Source organism: Macaca thibetana, chromosome 14 (genome assembly GCF_024542745.1).
Source record: "Macaca thibetana thibetana isolate TM-01 chromosome 14, ASM2454274v1, whole genome shotgun sequence".
Taxonomy (NCBI): Eukaryota; Metazoa; Chordata; class Mammalia; order Primates; family Cercopithecidae; genus Macaca; species Macaca thibetana.
The window spans coordinates 91,300,754-91,325,273 of NC_065591.1; the positions used below are offsets into that span (position 1 = coordinate 91,300,754).

General features: G+C 34.8%; 1 protein-coding gene across 2 annotated transcripts in view; it reads left to right on the forward strand.

Annotated features, from left to right (window-relative positions):
- Nucleotides 1-24,520, forward strand: part of CNTN5 (contactin 5) — a 1,339,954-nt gene that overhangs the window by 289,399 nt on the left and 1,026,035 nt on the right. For both annotated transcript variants that reach the window (XM_050758026.1, XM_050758027.1), the window contains exon 2: nt 12,882-13,020. The gene's annotated coding sequence lies outside the window, so the exon portion shown is untranslated. The remainder of the gene's footprint in view (nt 1-12,881; nt 13,021-24,520) is intronic.

The following is a 24,520-nucleotide window of genomic DNA, read 5'->3' on the forward strand; positions in this document are numbered from 1 at the left end:
AGAATGGTGAAGACTAGCTGCCTCTAAGGTATTTGGGACATGAGTCAGAAAGTTCAGACCTGAGATTTAAACTCATATTAGCCCAAAGGGGGTTGGTAAAAGGTGACGTGTGAAGCTGTTTAGACATATATAAACAAATTTCAATATCCCAATAGCCAACAAATATTAATTAACATAATAATGACAGTTTTGAGGGTATGATATAGCTTCTGGGAGGCATAACATCATATTTAAAAAATTATACCATGTAAATTTGCTGAACAATAATTAATTCATTGCTAGCCCAAGTAGGGTGTGTATACCGGTGTGTTATATTTTAAGGAACTGAAATAGTTCAGCTATCCATATCTCACAACTATACAGATGCAGTTTGATAGAAAAAGTATGTTCTATTAGTCTACTACATGAAGCATTCTGAAGTGCTGTTTCATGAGTTTTATGGATGTGCATATGCTATACCATTTACAGCTGGACATAGAGCTTCTCATTCCAAGTAACTACTTTCACTTGTTCAATAGTGACTATGTAGAGGCTGGTTTTATTTTCATCATTAAATAGTGAGAGATTTTACTGTCTAGACAAAGGAAAGAGAAAATGCATCTTTCTCTGGAGCAGGTGAAACCACCAGATTGAAAGGAATAATGCAAGCAGTTGATTGTCACACAGCAAGAGGAATGGGTTAATACATAACCCTTATCCCTATCACTGCTGTTAAGTAACAGTGAGTGAGAGAATAGGGTAGGGAAAGGAGAAGGGGAGAGGAGAATAAGGAAAAGAAGAGAGGGGAGGAGAAAGAAGAGGAGGATGGGGAGGAGGTGCACATGTCTAATTAAAATATCCATAACACTTTAAGATGGATGCTATTGTAGGATGTGAAAAAGATATAGTGGGAAGATAAAGAAGAAAGTAGCTTCAGAGAAGAGAATTTTTGTTGTATATGATAAACAGTGGGATATTGTAAAACTTGCAGATTCTTATTCAATAGGTCTGTGGGTGGGGGCGGGGGTTGAGATTATGTGTTTTTAACCAACAAGCTCCTAGGTAATGCTGGTGTTGCTTCTCTGCAGACCATACTTTAAGTAGCAATGTAATTAAGGGTAGAGAAGACATTGATATTTATTCTAGGCAGAGTGATGAATACACTCTAGTAGTCATGGAAGAATAAAAGCATTTGGACTGGTTAGGAGCTCACTGACCATAAATAGTTCACTGAACATAGATCACTGAACTATCAGATAATGATTTAGAAAAAAAGATATTACAAATGACCTCAGGCTAAGGATTCTGAACATTATTTTGTGAGCAAAGGGAAGCCTACAAATGCTTCTGTTCCTAGTGTGCCACTGTAGGCTTGTTGGTAAGGAAACCATAAACATGTTATAGTTTAAAGGGCAAGATGGAAATAGAGAAAGAGGAATAGGAAAATCTGTGAGCAGACTTCAGCCATTGCCAGAGTGAGGAAAGAACCAGGTTGAAGTTTAATATTGGAGATGGAAAAGAAAATTCCAGATTTGACACCTACTTCTGAGTCATCAACAGAATATAGTCAATTATTAGATGGAAATAGTTGGGATAAGAAAAATAAGTAATTGACAAGGAATATGACTTTATGTTTTGTGTTGTTTTATTTCGCTTTAGCCAAGAATGCATAGAAAAAATAGATAATATTAAAAAGGTAAAAAATTATGGGATGGTATGAAAATAAAAAGATTAAGAGGCATATAGAAAGTCTATATGGGTATATTGAATAGACAAAGTTTTAGAATATAAATCCTGGAATGGGCGATTTATATTGAAAATTAGAAGGTGACAGGGATTGCATGTATTGAATATACATTGCAAGCCAGTGATATTTTTCATAGAGTATTTCTTTTAATTAGAAAGCCACTGGTAACCTTAGCAAGAGTTGAATGACAGAAAGAAGAGACAATAGAATAACACAAATTATAGAGTCGATAGAATGATGCAAATTATAGAGAACTAAATGGATCTGTGTGCCTCAAGAGAATATGTGTATGTAAATACGGAAAGTGACCATGGGAAGTAAAGCCCCTGATGGTTTTCTTTAATTTGGATGAAAAAGGTGGCATACTTTTTTTTTTATTTCTAGAGGAACTATTCCTGTTTTCTGATTATGCATGTGGGTAGCAGATGTCCCTGGAAAAAAATGTCTGCTAGATTTGCTCCAAGACCAAGAGCATCGTTCTGTAGATTCTGATAAATTGGTTAGTAAATTATCATATCCAAGATGAACGCCGATGATAACTACAAATCATAAGGCAATTGATGATGCCAGGAAGTTTGTCAACATTCAAATCCCTCGAGTCCCATCCCTTGAAAAAGCCATCTTCTTCCTGCTCCTTAGTTGTGATGGCATTGTACCAATATCAAATCACAGGTTTTTAGAGGGGAAATGGGTATACTAAAATTGTCTATACATTTTTGTAATAAATTCTAGAATTTCTTAAAATCTGAGAAATCATTTCAATGACTTTTTTTTCTACAGTATATCTAGGTAATTGTCTCTAAGACTCAAAGAGTTATGAAAATAAACATTTGGGTGTTGTATATGTCTCATATGTTTTAATAAGTTTTCAGGTGTATTTTATTTTCAGTAGAAGACCCTTCGGTGGAGGATTGGGGGACAAATTTTAATTCAAGCCATTTTCTCCCAGGACACACATGCTAATGTATTTCAGAAAGCTGAACCATAATATTCTAAGCACTTCAGTTAGTCTTCACTTTTGAAATTACTCTTTTGAACTGAGTCAAAAAAAAAAAAAAAAAAAAAACCACCCTTTCATTTCATTGACGTGAAGCAAATCTCTCTGCTTTAATTAAGAGCAATTGGAGGAAATAGTGATAACGGAAGTCCAGCTCTGAGCCGTGTATAACGAAATGATCGCAGGCTCTGGCTGCCAGCCAGGCTGCCAGGCTGTTTTTCATGGGTGTTACTCTACTGACAGTACCTCCCTGACATTTGTACCTTGACACCAGAAGTGCTAACAGCTGCGGTGCCAGTGGTAGAAAAGCAAGGAAACCTTTTTCAGCTTTACTTGCTCTCAGATTCTCAGCACCCTAAAAGAATAAAGTCTGTTAAAACTGACTTCAGTCAGCTATTTCCTTTGCGAAGATTTTTGTGTTGGTGTCTGAAAAGCAGTTTTAGTCCATGATATTGGGCTTAGGGGAGATGAGTTTTTCAAGACAGAAGACACATGTGGTAAATGCGTGACAAATGGCAGTAACAAAGTTGGGCTGGGAGTTCATGGTTTTATGAAATGAAATATTTCAACAACCAGTTCTGTGCTCGGTTATTTGCTGCAGGCAGCCCTTTTGACCGTACACTGAGGAAGCCAAAAAGAACTATAGGAGAAAATTTCTAGTTATCTTGAAGTTGGATGGTATTCTTAACTAATAGTGACAGATGTAGCAATATGACTTCTAGTGCTTGCTGCTAATGGCAGAGCTTCAAGCTATCAGGAAATGAGAAAGGTCAGAAGACAAGTGCACATATGTGAGAAACGAGTTCAGATGATAAAGGGTGAACTGTGGTTTTTGAAAAAGCTCATTTTGGGAACTTTTCCAGTCTGTCTTGGTGGTTTCAAGGTGATTCTTGGCACGTAAGTGTATCTCTAACATTTTGACATACTCTAGAGAATCAAGATCCTGAAAAGAATGTAACACTGCTTAATATCAAGGAGCCACTGTGCACTGATAACTTGCTTCATGCATTAATCTTATTTATGATTTTAGTGTTGCTACTGCTTTGATCTTAAAAATAGGAAAAATTTTTTTAGCAAAACATAATTAATTTTCTAAACTTTAAAGGATATTTAAGAACCCTTCTACAATAATTAGCTTACTGTAAAAAGAAAACTTCTATAAATAGTTCAATTGCTAATACTTCATAGCAGATGAGTTTTTTACAAAAGAGTTTGTATTTTTAATTTTATAAAAACTGGGTTGTCCCCACATACACTTTTCTGTCACCTCCATATTTCAGACAAATTTGGGCACATTCAGGGTGGTGTGGTCCTAGACTGAAAACTATTTCAAAATCCAAGTATAAAACTTCGTCTTTAATGACATTTCAAACATTTCATATACAGAATGAAAAGATTTTTAAACAGCATAAAAACTCATAAATGTAAGAGAGACGTCTTCTTTTTTTTTTTTTTTTTTTGAGACGGAGTCTCGCTCTGTCGCCCAGGCTGGAGCGCAGTGGCGCGATCTCGGCTCACTGCAAGCTCCGCCTCCCGGGTTCACGCCGCCCGCCTCGGCCTCCCAAAGTGCTGGGATTACAGGCGTGGAGACGTCTTCTTAAATGTACATTATAAGTACTCTTATCGAGAGAAATAAGTGGTCTATTGATAACTTTAAATAAAGCCAAAAAAGACAGAAGAAAGTCTGTAATTAAGCACCATTCAATCATGGTGGCCATTTAATTCTGTTGTGTTCGTGTCTAATCTGACGTCCACAGAAGTTAAGGAATATGTGATTTAATGCAGCTAATTAATGATTAGAATTGAGTATGCCAACTCCGAATCCTGGGGTTCTTTACAGAGCCACATCCCTGGACATGGTCAGAAAGCAAAAATATCAGAATATTTCTTCTTTCAGCACTAATGCTATGATTCATGTCAAAATAAAAACTTCAGCAGAAGAAATAAAGATAAATGGATTTAACATGATGCCATCACATCATCATAATTTCAAAACCTTTTGAGATTTATTATTATTATTATTATTATTTTGCAATTAACTCTCCAATCGGCAATTGCAGAGAGAGGAGCATCATCCAAAACGTCTACAGGGAAGTGTGCGTATTTTTTTCATTCCATTGCTAATGAGCCATTTCCACCTGACTTCTGCTCCCACTACTCCCCTCTGAAGAACCAGCTGTCAGTTTCCACAGCTGAGCAGGTTTGGTACCAGACAGGTGGCAGCAGGGTGGGAAAGAAATTTTGTCAGTGGGATGTAGTTAATCTGGAATTAGGATGATCCACCTGGTATCATTAAATATTGACTCCATATCATGAATGGTTCACTACAAGACAATCAACACTTAAATTAAAAGTTAAGGTTTTAAATATCCTTGAAAAGACAAATATGAACATTTGGTATTGACTGAAAATCTGCAGTCTTGTACACATTAGATCAATGAAGTCCATTTACAGATGACAGAATTTTACATTTTGTTTATAGAAAAGGTGAATTGGATTGTGCTATTCCAGAGTCTAACATTCACTCGCTCTGTAAGCTTTTTTATGCTATAGGCTCTGTGGGGTAATAAACAAAACAAAACAAAAAACTATCTTGACATCAGTAGCACTGGGTTGAAGCTTAAATGGGTTAATATATTCGGAAGGATTTTGTAAACTGATACTTAATATGTGTGTAAGTATGGAATCTACTGTTACTGGTATTTACTTCATGGATTATTTTTAACTCACAAAAACCTAGAAAACGTCCTCAATGTGTCAAATGATACCACCAGTCACATGACTCAGCTGATCTCCCTGGCCACATGATAGCTGCCCATTGGTGCTTGAATCAGTTCGTATTTTTCTTCAGGTGGAAGTCACCTCCCCACAAAAGCCATCCCTGAATGCTCAGTAATGGGCTGGATGACCTTCCTGTTTTTCCATAGCGCCCGAGCTGGCACCTAATATAGCACTTACCACAAAACATTGGAATTGGCTATTCACCAGTCTCATTCTCCCACTGGACCATAATGTTTATGCTAAGAGACCTTATCTTGTTCACTTTTGAATTTCCAGTAACTGGTGGTGTGTATATCACATAATGGAGACTCAATAAAAATTATATACATTATTGAAGTCAATTAGTTTCAACTATACAAAGTACAAAGTACAGTATATAATTTTTTTCAATTTATATAAATTGAAAAACCATATCTAGACATTTATTTGATTTGCAATTTGAACCATCATTCGGGTTTCATCATGAAGAAAACCTTCAAGTAGACTGACAGTGGAATGCAGAAAAGATGCTCATTCAAACAAGAGTGGGAGTGGAAATGGAGAAGAAACAGACCTGAGATATACACAGAGTTCAAATAAACATGATTTGATAAATAATTAAATTCATGGATAAGGAAGAATGAGATGTCAGAAACGGCTTTAACATGCCTGTAATCCCAGCATTATGGGAGGTGGAGGCTGGCGGATCACTTGAGGTCAGGAGTTCGAGACCAGTCTGGCCAACATAGTGAAACACTGTCTCTACTAAAAATACAGAAATTATCCAGGCATGGTGGCAGGCACCTGTAGTCCCATAGTCCCAGCCACTCATGGTGGGGCTGAGGTGGGAGTATTGCTTGAACCAGGAGACAGAGTTTGCAGTGAGCTGAGATTACACCATTGCACTCTAGCCTAGGCAACAGAGCAAGACTCCTTCTTAAATAAATAAATAAATAAATAAATAACTTTAGGATTTATGGTTTCTACAGCTAGGAAGATGATGAAAGTATTGACTGGGATCGAGAATACTGGAAGATGAGATGATTATTGTTACCGTTGCTGTTGGAAGGGGTAATGAAAGGAAGCAGGCATAGTTCCTAGTTTCAGTTTTACACATGTAATTTTGTTGTGACTTTGAGGAATCCAAGGGAAAAAAAGAGACATAAATTTGGAAGATTTTTGTGTATAGGTGGTATATTGAAGCCATGAATTGCCTAGGAAGTATCTAGAGTAGGAATTAAAGAAAGCCAGAATCAAATATTGAGGAATTCAACAGTTAAGAAAGTTCTAAGGCACAGAAGAAGAAAAGCAAAATATTGAGAATGAAAGGTTTATAACAAAGGGAAAGGAAAAAGTATGATGTATAAAACGGAGGGGAGTAAGTACAGATACCTTTTTTTGTTCAATATAGTTGTATTGTTTAAGAATAAAATAGGGCAAATGTTGAAAGGGGATGTAAGGTTAAGACAGTGTGATGGCTAATTTTATGTGTCAACTTGACTGGGCCATGGGCTGGCCAGACATTGGGTCAAACATTTTTCTGGGTGTGTCTGTGACAGTGTTTTTTGATGAGGTGAAAATTTCAGTCAGTTAACCATGTAAAGTAGATGGCTCTCCCTAGTGAGAGTGGGCCCATCCAATCAGTTCAAGTCTTAAATAGAACACAAGGGTGACCCACCTGTGAGTATGAGGGAATGTCTTCTGCCTGCCAGTTTTTTATCTGTTTTGATCTGGGACATTGCTTGTTTTTTTTTTCCTTCCTTCAGATTTGAAACATCAGCTTTTGCTGTGTTTGGATGCTGCCAGCCTTTGGACTGGAACTACGTTTTTGGCTCTCCTAAACCTTCAGCTTGCCAACTGCACATCTTGGGACTTGTCAGCTCCCATAATCACATAAACTAACTCCAATTGCATACACACACATGTACGCACACACAACACACACACACAGACACACACACAAACACGCACACACATCCTACTGGTTCTGTTTCTCTGGAGAACACTGACTAATACAGAAAGGATATATACATATATACAGATAGAGAGGACTTAAATGTATTCAATACTGTTTTTAACATATTTTAATGTATTTAAGTGCTGTTAAAAATAATCCCATTCATTGGGCTTCTGGGTAGTGGTATGTAATAAAACCAGTATATCCTGTGATCATATGTCCATTGATATACTTCCTTTGATGTTAAGTGTGGCCATCGGTTCTATGTAATGTTATGCACGTTCTGTGTCAGTGGATCAGAGACTTGGTTACTTCTTGGAGAGTGCTGCTAGCTGAAGAGATGTGGGCAAGAAAGGGAAACCCACACCTAAGATATGCTTTGATCCTACTCAAAAGGTACTCCTTCCACCTTGATTGACTGATTGAGTAGAACCAATAGTATCATATTGGTGAAGGGTAGTGGGTAATCTCAGTGTAGTGCTCAGTTGCTGGAAGGTTGAGATTTCCACAGAGGTAGTAGGTAGATCAGCTTTTGTTGAATGAGGATTCATGTTCTTGGCACCATGCATAACCTCCATCTCTGACAACGTGGCCACATTGTGAATGTGTCAGTGTGCTTATACTACAATGTGCTCATACGACAATGGCTGATGAAAGAGACTGGTTTTAGTTTGCCAAGCCATTCTGTGTACTGGTTTCTTTAGCGCCTCTTCCTTAGTCAATTGTAGAGTGTCCATAAACTTATATGTCTATTCCCCAGATTTCCTTGTCCCCAGTTGTATTAGTTTTCTAGGGCTGCCATAAAACAGAACATCAAAGACTGGGTGGCTTAAATGACAGAAAATTTTCTCATAATTCTGGAGGCTGGAAGTTCAATATGAAGTTTGCAATGGGCTTGGTCTCTTGTGAGGCCTCTCCCACAGCTTGCAGACGGCTGCCTTACTCCTGTCTTCACGTGATCACCACACTGCTTCCACATGTTTCTGGTGTCTCCTTGTGTACCCAAATTTCCTTTTCTTATAAGAGCACCAATGATGTATCACTTAGTGTTGGGCAATACATTTAATAAGCAAGTTTCAGAAGTAGAAAGAACACAAAAATTATTGGGAAAACTTTTTTAAAAATCTCATATCTAAACCAGGATTTTAATATGAATAGAAGCTCTTTAGGTGGACAAGGGTGGGAAGTGGTCATTTGAAGCATAGGGAACAATGTTGAATACTATCTTGAAGTTACTACGTTGTTGATAAAAATTAATTATCAATTTAAGGTTTAATTACAAGGTTTTATTTCATAGTAATTTTAAATATTTGTTTTTCTGGTCAATAACACAATAAGAATAGAAAATTACAGGCAGAGTCTATTCAAGACAGCCACCCTAGGATAAGGGACAAATTTTTGTATCCCAGCCTAATAAAAGAGAGAAATTAGATAAACTCTAAAAAGAAGATACAGACATTGGTGACGATTTAAAATAGAGGGAGTTATGACTGTAAAAAAGAAAATAAGAATATCAGGTGATTACATGGCTTTTACAATTTTAGGCTATTTTTCCATCTGTAAAGTAAAATTCATGTGAGATTACAAAATCACAGCAAAGCAATAAAAGATAAATGTATGTTGACCTATGGTGTGTGAAGCAAGGTTGTGAAATAATAAGACAACTTAACTTATTTTTCAGTAAGTCTCCTATGATTACTTATTTAGATTTGATCTAGTTTTCAAAGAAATGGAGAGAAAAATATAAGTTGGCTAACGTCATTGTTTTTCATAATGCGAAACTTGAGGAATAACAACTAACATATGTAAAACTTTCAGTTTAGGAATAATTTTCTCATCTATTATTCTTAAGACTTTTATTATAATTCCTTGAGTAGGCATAGGATCTGACATAGTTACTCCCAGAAATGGTAAATAAGTGTTTAAAATCTAAACATAAGTGTATGGTAGAAACCTAAAGAAATCTGACTCTGACTGCAGATGAAGTAGTCTCATCATCACAACATACTGTCTTTTCTTTTTTTAATTTAATTTAATTTTATTATACTTTATGTTCTAGGGTACACGTGCACAATTGCAGGTTTGTTACATACGTATACATGTGCCATGTTGGTGTGCTGCATCCATTAACTCGTCATTTATATTAGGTATATCTCCCAGTGCTATCCTTCCCCCCCGCCAACCCCATAACAGGCCCCGGTGTGTGATATTCCCCTTCCCGTGTCCAAGTGATCTCATTGTTCAGTTCCCACCTACAAGTGAGAACACACAGTATTTGGTTTTCTGTTGTTGCGATAGTTTGCTGAGAATGATGGTTTCCAACTGCATCCATGTCCCTACAAAAGGACACGAACTTATCCTTTTTTATGGCTGCATAGTATTCCATGGTGTATATGTGCCACATTTTCTTAATCCAGTCTGTCATTGGTGGACATTTGGGTTGGTTCCAAGTCTTTGCTATTGTGAATAGTGCCACAATAAACATACATGTGCATGTGTCTTTATAGCAGCATGATTTATAATCCTTTGGGTATATATCCAGTAATGGGATGGCTGGGTCAAATGGCATTTCTAGTTCTAGATCCTTGAGGAATTGCCATACTGTCTTCCACAATGGTTGAACTAGTTTACAGTCCCACCAACAGTGTAAAAGTGTTCCTATTTCTCCACATCCTCTCCAGCACCTGTTGTTTTCTGACTTTTTAATGATCACCATTCTAACTGGTGTGAGATGGTATCTCATTGTGGTTTTGATTTGCATTTCTCTGATGGCTAGTGATGCTGAGCATTTTTTCATGTGTCTATTGGCTGCATAAATGTCTTCTTTTGAGAAGTGTCTGTTAATATCCTTTTGCCTACTCTTTGATGGGGTTGTTTTTTTTTTTTTTTTTTTCTCGTTAATTTGTTTGAGTTCTTTGTAGGTTCTGGATATTAGCCCTTTGTCAGATGAGTAGATTGCGAAAATTTTCTCCCATTCTGTAGGTTGCCTGTTCATTCTGATGGTAGTTTCTTTTGCTGTGCAGAAGTTCTTTAGTTTAATTAGATCCCATTTGTCAATTTTGGCTTTTGTTGCCATTGCTTTTGGTGTTTTAGACATGAAGTCTTTGCTCATGCCTATGTCCTGAATGGTATTGCCTAGGTTTTCTTCTATGGTTTTTATGGTTTAAGGTCTAACATTTAAGTCTCTAATCCATCTTGAATTAATTTTTGTATAAGGTATAAGGAGGGGATCCAGTTTCAGATTTCTACTTATGGCTAGCCAGTTTTCCCATAATCATTTATTAAATAGGGAAACCTTTCCCCATTTCTTGTTTTTGTCAGGTTTGTCAAAGATCAGATAGTTGTAGATGTGTGGTATTATTTCTGAGGGCTCTGTTCTGTTCCATTGGTCTATATCTCTGTTTTGGTACCAGTATCATGCTGTTTTGGTTACTGTAGCCTTATAGTATAGTTTGAAGTTAGGTAGCATGATGTCTCCAGCTTTGTTGTTTTGACTTAGGATTGTCTTGGCAATGCAGGCTCTTTTTTGATTCCATATGAACTTGAAAGTAGTTTTTTCCAATTCTGTGAAGAAAGACATTGGTAACTTGATGACTGTCTTAAAGACAAGCATGAGTTTATTCCAGAGATAAAATGGAAAATCTTTGCTTCTGAGAAGCAAACTTGAGGAAGGAATTTGAAAATAACAACCATCACCACAACAACAGTGTTCATTATAATTTTTTTTATTTTGCTATGTTCATAATGCAATGTGAAAGTAACTAGTGATACTTCTTATTTACTCAATATGTGCTAGACATGTTGGTAAGCTTTTTGTGTGTATTATCGCATTTAATGTTCTCAATATTTCCATATTGTAGGGAAAAATGGTGCACTGTATAATTGCTAAGAAATAATGACAGTAAGAAACACAAAACCCTGACTTCCAAAAAAATCCATCTTAATGACAGTCCAAGATGAAAAAAAAATAACTTGTCAAATCCTAAAATAAAGACTTCCTTTTTGCTTAAGTAACTATCATTCCACCTAAGTTTGTAAACCTCAACAAAATGCCTGACTTTTTTAGTTTTTAATTTTGTGCACTAAGGCATAAAGCAGATATGTAAAATTGTTACAATATTAAGAAAATAATGAAGGGAGAAGAAAAAAGGAAGGGGGACAAAAGCAAGGGAAAGAGGAAGGGAGGAAGAGACAGAAGGAGGAAGCAAGGAAGACAAAAAGCTCTTCCTGTTCACAACTTGTATACTACAATAATATCTATAATTTGGACTTGATATCAGAAATGCAAGCTGAGATTAAAGGAAATCTTAGGTTGACATATTTAAAATTGCTGATATTTCACTACTTTTCTTTTTAACAAAAATGTCAATTTCCTCAAGTTCCAAATAATATAAATAGAAATCATAAAGGTCAATACCCTTTGGTAGTGACAACTACAAGCAATTGAAATACTTTTTCTCAATCTGATCATGAAATATGTACCTTAGATTTCCCTGGACTCTTGATAGTATTTTAACATGAAATCTCAGTTGACGGCCTTCAATCACTCTGAAGTCATCAATCTAAAGTTTAAAACTTGTATTCCTTACTCACCTTGATTATGTCAATAAACATAAATGCTCTATAAATATTCTGGAAATATTATTAAAGAGAAAAACAGTAGAATAATTTTCATCACTAAATTTTTAGTTTGATATGAGAATGGCAAGTATAGGAAGATGTTATAAAACTGCTGAAAACTATAAGAAATACGTTATTAGATTCCTATTTGAAATATATGTATGGGTAGCTATGCTACGTTTTCGATGCTAAAACATCAATAAATCTATCAAAGATTAAATTTACTAAAAATATAAATTTCGTTGTATGGAGAATTTCATTAAACAGTGAACTTCATTAGAAATAAAGAGAATAGAGGTGGCCCCGTTCATGTAAATTCCCTTCAGGTCACCGGGGAATATGCACCAGCATAATTCTCAAACTTATTTTAAAAAGTAAATCACATAAAGCTTTTAAGAAAAATGCATATTGTAAATTCTTAAATAAAATAGATAATAAATTTAACATTGCAAATGCTAGGAATAGTATAGAATTTTCATATTATTATGTTATAAAAATTAAGAAAAGCCAGGAATGCAGGTATAAGTTAGTGTGTTAAATATTTTAAGCTATTGTAACCCATGTAAGCTTAGAGTGACATTCTGTTATATTATTAAATATAAATTATAAAGGAAAACAATGCATCTGAAAAAGCAACTATATAAATATACCTAATTAGAAGCTGTAAGTATTTGTTTATATGGGTAAAAAGTATGGTGCTTGTATGTATAACTAAATAGAACATTGATATAAAGTATTTAATAAGAAGCATGGGTTTTGGTCAAGCAAAGTTGGAAAAAGGATCATTTGTAATCACAATAGTATATATTCTTTCTTAACAGGTGCCTTTAAAGGATTGCCATTTAATGCCATTCAAGATCTACTAAGCATCATTTTTGCATGACTACTGCAAAAGGATTACTTTACAAAAACCAGTTCCTTTGTCAAGAGCATACTTTGGACCCTGTTTTCAGAAAGCAGGTACAGTTCATCTTTATTAAAATGCCTATAAAATTGAAAGAAATGTTGAAAAAAAAATAAGATTCATGCATATCCTTAATGGAGCTCCTAATAACAACTGCTGAATATGCTAAAGCTTAATATGTTATTTTCTCAAATTAAGTGATTTTTCTTTGAATTGAAAACACCTAGATTGTGTCAGTACCATAAATGCCCTACAAACATTCTGCAAATATTATTAAAAGTGAAACAAGGTAAAATATTTGTCCTTACTAATTGTTTAGTTTGATATGAGGATGGCAAGTAAACGAATGTGTTATAAAATTGCTGAAAGCAATAAGGAAAACAGTACTCAGATATAGCCTCCTGTTCCATGATATCTTTCTCAACTGACATATATAATGTGCTAGTGGATGGCTTTTGTGCTTTTTTATGTGCTTGAATTTTAAGGCAATGCTTAAGTTAAATAAGTAGGAAGTCATGGGTGGAGAGAGGTAGAGTCATCCCCACCAGGAAAGGGGATCTCCTGAAGGAAGATGGCTTTTATGCAGTTGGCACAGCAGCTCCTCATTCTTACATATTTACATAACCAATAGAAATTACTAAAGAGCAATTACACTTATTTTGAGTAAAACTGGGCATAGTGTAAATAATAATCCTTTAAAATGAATACTCTAAAATACTTTGAAATACATCATTAGACGTTTGTTATTTACGACTAAGTGGTACCAGTAGACTATCTTGAATTAAATCCATTGTGTGCTACTTAACTACAATACTTCTGATGTACTTTTTAAATAATCAATCAAGAAGGTCAGTACACTATGACTCTAGAATGATTATCTTAATCTGCTTATTTATAAAATGTTGACAATAGTGTACCCAATTTCAAGACTGTCACATGTTTATCCTTTAATTTGTTAGGTTAATCCAGGTTAATTGATTCAAAATAGGAGAGGAGTTTTCTCATCCTACTCTATGCTTTCAGTACCTTCAAGCTTGAAAATTAGCATTAAAGAAGAGAAGTTACTAAATGTGGGTGTGAGAGCGGTTCTTTTGGAAGGTGTAGGAGTCTAAAGTTTTACCATGGTATTTGATTTTACTTTCTACTAGCCACACTAAAATTTTGGCAGCTCATTGCAGAAAATGTTACATTCCATGTGTCTTTTATTCATTTCATTAAATCATGCCAGTCTGTCATTTCGACTGCAGGCCCTAACTGTACCAGGTATCTCTAAATTAATCTTGTGAAGAAAAGCAACCACATTAAAAAAAAATTAAATAGAAAGTATAAAGAAAGGGAAGGGGAAGTATCTAACAGTGAAACCACAAATCATGTGAAAAAATTGAGTTCCATATAAATTAATCCATTGCTATTTTCTAACATTAGCCAGATTGTAAGCCAAATTTTGCCATCAAAGTTCTGTTTGTTACAATAAGAAAGATTTAAGAATAGGTTACACACACAAAATAATAATAATAATCTCTATTCTGTCTGTAAACGTAAACATCTTGGAAGCTGTTATTTCCTATTTATAAAGCATTTTGTTCTTAACTCACAATCGTGGACACATGTTAACAAATCAAACCCTAAGTTTTGTTTTACATCTGAGATATCTGTGAATACTAGAGATAAATTAAATCTAAGCATCTTAATTGAATTTAGTAATGTTAGAACCAAGTTGTTTATGATGCTTGTGACATTCAAAGAAAGACAACCAAACCACTGAACACATCACAGCAGCTGTATGTAAGAGGGTTACAGATCTAGTGCTCACTTCTAGATAGATGATGGATATGCAATTTGAATTTATACTAGACACATCAGCAGATGGAAATAGAATAGAGTAAATGTCTTGGACACCTGTGAACTGGTGCATTCTATCAATTACCAACCGAATTGTATTAAATTCATGTAGTTCAACAGAAGTCTAATTAATTTTTTAGAAGAGGCTCTTTGTCAATCTATTAATAAATTCAGGTTTCAAGTTGAGGTTGTAGAGTGTATTTAACTGCACAGAGAACCTGTAGAATCAGGTTTGGCAGAGCAAAGTGCACTCTTATTATGTCATTTTTGTTGTTGCTCCTTCCAACTAATTGAAAAGCATATTGGTAGAATAGGAAGCAATTGAAACAAATGAGACAAACTGAGCACTCCAAAAAGATGTAAGTGAATTAGAATTGATGAATCTGATGAGAGTGGATTCACAGTGTCACTTTAAATGAAACACCATTTCATTCATATACTTGCACCTAATCTGTCACTGTAACAACCGAAAACATTCAGCTGCAAAACTGACAGTTTCATCTTGACATAACCAACTCAATTCCTGCCATAATAAGAGGCAATATATATTAAAAGGGGTCTTGAGTTCAGCCTTTGAGAATGAAATGTTCCACTCAATAACTTATAGAACTCATCCAGGAGACACTGGCTCAGCTCCAAGAGGAAGAGCTTTATTTCATTAGAGAAGAGTCTGAGTGGCTCTAGGTTTATAGATTTTTAGCATTGCCAGGATTCTCATCACCTCATGAAAAGAAACCTCTAAGTAGCAATGTATGCATCTCTTAGAGAGTATTACAGTTGATAACAATAGAGTAGAATGTGCTCTGAATTTCAAAAACAGGAAATCTAATTTTCGTCTCTAAAGCTCTTGACAATTGCATAGAAATTTGAAAAGAAAAACTTTTCATATTAGTTGCTACGTAAGTATTGTGTAAATTAACAGTGCTACTACTTGCCAAAATGTTTACAGTGTGGCCATAATTGACAAAATAATGAAGGAAGGTGGATGGAGACAGTTTTGACTGAATCTTTGAAAGAATTTCCTAGCAATTAGAGTGTCCACAGAAATCTTTCAAGGGTCATGTGTCCAGATGAATGAAAAGTGTAATTTCTTATCATCAGGAAGGGAGATGGAACAGTTCCACACAAAATTGTTATTCAACAATAAAATCTTTGAGGTGGTTGTTATAGACATCTGTGTTTTACCACTTGTAAAAATTGGTTATTTATTTTAACTATACTTATAGTTTTTTGTCTTTTAGAAAATATTGTTTTGAAGTATTTTATAGGAAAATTTGTTATATGAAGTATAAAAATGCCTAGTCAAGTCAGACACGGTGGCTCATATCTATAATCCCAGCCCTTTGGAAGGCTGAGACGGGCAGATCACCTGAGGTAGGGAGTGTGAGACCAGCCTGACCAACATGGAAAATCCCGTCTCTACTAAAAATACAAAATCAGCCGGACATGGTGGTGCATGTGTGTAATCCCAGCTACTTGGGAGGCTGAGGCAGGAGAATTGCTTGAACCCAGGAGGCGGGGGTTGCACTGAGCCAAGATCACACCATTGCACTCCAGCCTGGGCAACAAGAGCAAAACTCTATCTAAAAAAATAAAAAAATAAAAAAATTAAAAAAATCTAGTAAGATGAACCAAAATAGAATGGCTTAAATAAATATATGTATCAGTTGATATGAACATTGTAATCTGAGTTTGCATGAATTTCTTAGACAGCATTTATCTCTATCTGCCAGTTGTGGTGGTGGGAGGGGGTGGTTCAAGTTGGATATCGATGGATTATTTTCAATATCAGCCTATCCATAGGAAATACGTTGGTGAATTAATGTTTTCCAAGTTGAAGTTCCTAAGGATATGTAAGAAAACGGAATTTGCGCAAAGCAAGAGGAAGAAAAATAAGGAATACATTTTAGTGTGATAATGTAACAGATCATATAGGCTTTCTAGTACATACATTTTTGCTAGTGTGATTCAAGGCATCTACAGGTTGAAAACATGCAAACACTTTCGTTAATATGAATGTATGCACAATACCTCATATATGATACTTGCTCAGCAAATATTAACCTTTATTTAATATTTCTATTGTGGAAATAACTCATGGAAACAGGAAATATTTATTTTCTGGAATAAGTTTTGAGAATAAGAAAATTTCCATCCACCTCTGCTTACATACAAGCAATGGAACTGTTAGTCTCAATGCTTAGTCACCTGAATACCTCAAGGCTATACTACAACATAAGAAGGGCTCTATCTCTTCATGATGGGTCTGAAATTCAGTTCGTCTCTCTGAACTAAGCTTAGTAGACACAGTGAATCCCAGACAGACAAATTCTTAACTAGATACAGAATTCTGCTTAGAAACTGTCACATTTGCTGAGTGTATTGAGACAATTCTGACAAATGGAAAGATTATAGGCTTTGAAATAAGTTAAAACTAAGATTGACTATCTGCTGTAATATTTGCTAAGTGAAGAACTTGGCTGTATCTCAATTTTTATAAACCTCAACTTTCATTTGACTGTAAAAAGTGAATACTATCTCATTTTTGTAAGGGTGCAAAAAGTTCACACAAAATCTATCTTATCTATATCTGTACATATACAAGCAAAGACACACACACACACACACACACACTCTTATATTTAAAACTTGGCATCTGAAAAGTGTTTAGCAGATGGTTATTATTGTGATAGAGTGAGTAACATACATTTTTAACCACTGAGTGGACTGAAACTTACTGAAAGTCTTGTAAGACTTAAAAAAAAAAAAAAAAAAAAAAAAAGGAAAGAAGTACATCAGGAAAGAAGGGAAGAAAGGAGGAAAGAAGGAAACAAAAGAAAGCAGGAAGGAAGGGAGGGAGGGGAGAGAGGAGGGAGTCAAGGAGGAAGCGAGGGAGGAAAGGGAGAAGGAAGGGAAGGAAGGAGGAAGAAAGGAGGGAGGGAAGGAGAGAGAGAGAGCCAAGGGGGAAGAGAGGGAAGGAAAGAGGGAGTAAGGGAAAGGAAGGGAAGAAAATATAGATTTAGCCCTTTGGGCATTCATATTTGCATTCTGGGGCTCTTGGGGGTTATAAGACTAACATAGAAAAATGATACATTCCTATGGATCTGTCATAAATGATTAGAAAATGGAATAACAAGAGATGTCATGCATAATGGAAATAATGATTGTGTAGTATTGTGCTGGATTTTGGGTTAGTACCTAGCATTCTTTCCTAAGTCTTGTGCTCTCCAGAATATTAGAAGGCCAGAGACTCTGATAACTGCATTTCTCAAAACACCTGTCAGCAGGATTCATGATTAGGTGCCACTCAATGGGAAATGTAGAAGAGATAGGGAAAATGTAAGAGAAGCAGAAGTCCTATCGTTTTCCTTCCAGCCACAGTGGCCTCAGATGCATTTTTTAGTATCATATGCCTCAGTGCTGGAAGCTATGCTAATTGCTGGTAGTTTTAGAGTCCTGCAATGGCCACTATTTGAAAACTCGCAGTCATTTTAAGATTTAGCAGTGGTCTTTCCTGTCATTTGTTTCTTCAGCACTTCTAACAGTTTAAAACAAGTTGATATCTAAATTTCTTTTTAATTAAAATACCTTAAATTTTATTTTTCTGACCTAAACTTGATAAAGGAGATGCCTAAAAATAAACATACACACGTGTGTGTGTGCGCGCACACACACACACACACATATAAAAGCCTATGGAGATGCATAAAAATGGAGAGATATATTGTGTTCATAGATGGGAAGACTCGATTTTCAAGAGTGTTAATCTTCCCTCAATTGGTTTTATTTTGGTCTAACTTCAAAAAGTTAATTTAGCAAAATTAAGATAGTGTGCTTTGGGGGTAGAGTGGAGTCTTGAAGTAACCTTTGGAAGATACTAGAAAGATCAGAGAATACTTTATGCCTCTATGAAAACCTGATATACAAGTGATGTGATACTAAAGACCAGTGGACAAAGAATGGACTATGCTCTAAATTGTGCTAGTAAAATATATTACTCATCAAAAATTAAAATAAGATCTCTCAGAATGCCATACAATAAATAAATTAAAATAACTATAGATAGACGTAAGACTTAAAAGGCAGAACTTTAAATTGTAGAAAGAAGAAATTGGTAATAATTTAATTAACTCAACATACAGAAAGATATTTTAGACCCACAAAAAGCAGTTAACAAAATGACAGAGGTGACTATAGTGGAAAATAAATGAAAAAGAAAACACAATTGTGACAAAACACCTTGGTGCCTAAACTTTTAATAACTCTCTTTTACCTGTAACATAATAATAAAAGAAAAGATTTAGCAATCATTACTTTTACACATCTGCAGTAGATCAACTTTCCAAGTTTGCAGTTTATCGTTGTAGTAAATTGCAATGTTGTATTTAATTTTTTAACTCTTCCTGTCTCTGCACATTCAGTGTCTGAGTTTCTAGCTCTTCTCAGTAAAGGAATAAAATATACATACTTGATTCTTTACTTTGGATTTAGCCATGTGACCTGTTTTGATCAACTGAATTAACAAAAGGAATAGTATACTAGCTGTGAGGTCAAGCCTTAAGACATAATGCATATTTCCATGAGCCATGTTGCTCTTTCTTCATCATCAAGAGAATAAGGGCAAAAAAAAGAGATATGTGGAATAGAGTCATCCCAGATGAAACATCCCAGCCAAACCCAGCCATAATCAGCTGACCTTCAGCCACTCAAGATGAGCTAATGCTAATAAATTACTGTTGTTTTAAAACACAAAGTTTTGGGGTGATTTTTTATGTAGCAATAGCTAACTGATAGAACTACTATTCACAAAATAATTTATATTCCACTATATTTTGAAAACTCATTATCCCTATATACACATTTTACTTTTCTTCACTAATTTATCTGTTTATATTTTAACCTTATCTGGCATGCCTTATGCTCCCAATTATTCCATTTGTCATGTTAAAATAAAAATCAAATCCTACTATTTCCACGATATCTGAGTCTCATCTTATATGAAATAAGATAGCATCAATATTTGTTCTTCTGCTTTTCTTTTCTATACAATATTTTTAAGGCTCAGTACTGTGTCTTATAGCAATCTGTGCCCCCATAATGTCTTCCACATAGTGCATTTTAAACTAATATTTGAAGAATAAATTAGATAGGTAACAGTTGATATGGCTGATATTTACAGTTACAAAGACAGATTTTTATATCATATACATATGCCTGTTTTATTTACAAGTTATTTCTCCAGATTGAAGTTTTTCTCTTACTCTGTTATGGTGTACAACAATTAAGGAAAAGAGAGAGTTAAAATGTAAATGAAGAGAATTGGCAACCACGCTTCTACAAATGTTAGGTAATCTTCAAGTGATGATCTATTATCCTCAGTGACAAGATGTCAAAATTAGGAAGTAGAAAACCCCTGCAGCTAATGTATGGTAAATTAATTAGTCTGTTAGTATCCAAGATTACACTGTAAGTGTTTTCCAAGCGTCAGTATTTACCTTACTAAATTTTAAGAGGCTAGCCAGAGGTTCAAATATTGGAATGTTATTTCATGAATAGTATAATTCACTTAGCACAACAGTATTTCTTTTTCCTTTGGAAATAAAGTTAAAATATCTATATTTTCATGCTTCATAATTTAGAATTTGGTACCTATATATGCTTTTTAGTGAAGATTTCATGTGTCAAAAGCATAATAAATTGTCCAAAAAACTTCCCTGGTAGTTTTTAAATTGCACATTGTGGCACCAGATCAGCGTTTAGCCGTCTATTTTATTACCATGACTGCAAATGTCGTTTGTAAAAAGTTCTATGCTTTTATTTTAATGCTACTTTTGACAAACTGGTATGTTTACTATTCAAACAATTTTTTTTTTTACCTAATTTTCTTCTGCTATGTTGAAAATGGGAAAAAAGAAACACATTTTTGGATCACCCGTGATTTCGGTGACTTTTGGGGCTATACTTACACATACGATAAAACAGATAGGTTCCAGGGAAATAAGCTTACAATTTGTAATAGCTTATACCTATAAATTCTCATGCGTTCTTTTTGCTTTATAGAATGGGGAAAATCTGCAAGACTTAGTGTGACCACAGCTTCACAGACTTAATCTACAAACGAGATCCATATTATACTGAATATTTCCTGCTATCTCTAGGCTTCTCAAATAGGTTGATTACTTAAAATAATTAAACATTTTATAATTACTTTCTGAAAATTACTTTTAATAATGTATTAATAATGTGTTTGACACTAAGCATGTGGAATAGAAAATATTTTTTAAATCTCTGAGATTTTATTTGGGGTTAAAAGGAAGGTGAAAATTTTCTGTTATGTCTATATGTCACTATAGGAAATCATATTCTAAGATTTCAATGATGCATGGCAGTGGAAATAACAGAGATGAATACAATAGACTTTCCCATAGACTGAGTTTTCCGGGTCATTTAACTCCCTCTAGTGTCTTCAAAACTCTCCAACAGAGTTAATGATAACGGATGTCGTATTATTGTCCTCATGGTGACTTGCTTGGGTAGAAGATAAAAAATGCTATACTCTCAAAGCTATAGGTAGAAATATAGCGATTACCAACTCATCAACTCTCTCTCTCTCTCTCTCTCTCTCTCACACACACACACACATATTGCATTGTATCCTTTTATTAAAAATATAAATTATCAAGAATGAAATCAAGAGCTGAAAATTAAACAAAAACCGAAACTAAAAGGACCAGCACATACAAGCCTTGAGTGATAAAAATCCTGTTCATTGCTCTTAAAACATCTCAGACTCTTACTCACAACTACATAGGCATCTTTGAAAGCAATTCAAACAAATTTTATTGTCTAGCTTCACAATTCATGAGAGGGTAAAAATAGAATGTGAGAAGATAGATGGGCCTCTAGAAATACACACAGGACTATTCAATGAATGGAGAATTGACAGCCCCATAGTAGCAGCTAAGGAAACTGTAAGCATATTAAATAATTCTACTTGCAAAAAAACTTTGAAGTAGTTCATAAAGTAGCCAGCAAGTGGGAGGGTATGGTGATGGATATGATACTTACCTTAATTTGATCATTACATTATACAATACATAAGTGTATTGAAATAACACACAGTTACCCATAAATATGTATAATTATTATGTGTAATTTTAAAACAAAATAAAACTTTACATACACACACAGACACACACACATACAGTATTGGACTGAGTCACTTCCTAAGCAATATTAGTATATTGTTAATTAAGTTTGTACTGTCCAATAAGGATAGCTACTAGCCACATGTTGCTATTGAACTCTTGAAATGGGGCTAGTTTAAATTGAGGTGTGTTTATGAAATTAAATATAACACAGGTTTCCAAGACACAGTATGAAAAAAAGAAATGTAAAATATTTTATTGATAATGTTCATTTCATGTAGAAATTATAATATTTTCGATATTTGGGGTTAACAGAATATATATTTTTAAATAATGCTACCTTTTTTCTTTTTAACTGTTACTATTATAAAACATATTTACATATGTGGCTTGTATTTGTTGCTTGCCTATTTCTATTGAATAGGGCTGATCTAAAGGATTTCAGCACTAATATATAATTACTGATTAAGAATTAAATGTATCTCTCTTATATAACTAATCCAGCACATAGCTTTTATAATGAATCTCTTAGCCATATCTTAGTTCAAGGAAACATGAAGAAAACATATAAAAGCTATTTCCTTTAAGCATTTTTTTTTCTTTCTGTAAAGTTGATTCCACAGCCTTCTAGAATTTTAAAGTTCTTGAAATACTTATACAAGAGCTTCTGGGCAGTGATTATTTTTCTTCTAAGTCATACATAAATAACTATGATTACATGCTTGGAATTAGAAGATCTCTAATGCAAGTCATCTGTGTAGCTTGAAGAAGCATCAGTATATCCCAGCTGAAAGAGTGAGGCGCCGTGTAGCATTGACACTCCACCAAACGAAAGTCTGTGACAAAGACCTGAACTACTCTCAACGCCGTTTCTAGTTATAGTAAACTTAGTCACACCATTTGCTCTTACTCTAGGCCCAAACAGTGCTGGTTTCAACCCTGCCTCTCAGTTTTGGCTCTTGGAGGCATGCAACAATTACTCAAGCTATGATAAGAAATAAACAAGAAAGTAGACAAAACAGAAGAAAGGACTTTAGAACATAAAGATACACACCTTAGTGTTGACTAGAACTCCAGAGTATTGAAAACTACTAATAGAAGTACCAAATCAAGCAAATATCACTACAATCCAAAATAGATTTATTTAGCTTGCTTAAAAGTAGAATTCTGTCCTGAAGTTTAAAATTTCTTGAAAAGCACGCATAGTTCCAACATAATAAATCATAGCTCCAAGTGTGAATGTGAAACTAATATTTTTATTAAAAATTATTCATGTGCTGGCCTATGTTGTCATACTTATATATGCCAATATCATCTTTAAATTTGAAAGTTTGTATAAACTGAGTTATTTTCTTTTTAATAAAACATGAAATATAGTTCTAATACACATTGTTTCTGTGTTGTCTGATTTGAGTAGGTGTTATTTGACTTTCTGGCCCTCACCCTAACTTTCAGCAAAGCCAAATAGACATACTTGAAACAATAATGGACATTCAGTGTATTCCTCAGCAATACTTCCTTGGAAATCGTATTCAATAGCACGAGAGCTGTTTCAACCACTGCTTGTAGTCCAAATTGGTACAACCTATAACAACAGCAATAGCAAATATTCAGCATTTGTTTGTGCAGTGTCAGAAGCTATTCTCACAGCAACTTACTAGTTCAAGCTTATTAATATCTCTAGGAATTTAAAGCAGAGAGATCAAGAAGTAACTAGTTAAGGGGGTTTCAAACCTATGCAATCTTGTTCTGAAGTCTCTGTTTTTTAGCCACATCTCTCTTCTGTCACACAGAAATCTTCAATCTTTTAATCCTACTTATGAAAACATAAGTTCTCTGGAGTCATGTTACCTATATGGTGCCCATGCTAAAAATTCTAGATATTTTTTATAATAAAGTTTCCAGATTGTTTTTGGAAGTTGCTTTAGTCTGGGTTTCCTTTAGGTATACACTGAAAATGGTTTAACAGGAGGTGATCTGAGGAAGCAAGCAGAAGTGAGAGAGTGGGGAAAACAAGACAGAGAATGGAGAAAAGTTGAGAAAGGACATAATAATGAGCAGGTCCACACGTGCAAGTATTTGGAGCTTCATCTTGCTCCAGCTTCTTGTATATCTTCCCTCTGAGGTTTCATACAAAACACACCTCAGAATTTTCACAATGATAGATGGAAAGCTGGGGTAAATATATTCCTAATTAGGCTCATGGGTGAGGGTTGACTTTAGGGCTGTTAAAACTCAGATGCCTTTCAAGCTGCCCTGTACTTGGTTGAACAAGCCCCCATGGTGCTACAGAAAATCTTGAGGCAGAGAAGCAGCCATGAGACTCAGACTCTCCAGATGGCACAATGAGTGCAGGAACAGTCCTCTGTGCCTGCAGGGGGACTGATTCACCATTGCGGACTGGAGCATTAATAGCATCTGCTACTGAAGTGTAAATATAGTCAGATTCCCTGGAAACACAGAGAATCCTACAAGAGATTTCTTCAGGAAATGTTTGAGCCTTCTTCACCCTAACCTTATTCTTGGGAAAAAATAAAAAATAATAATAACTTTTTGTGTTTAGATT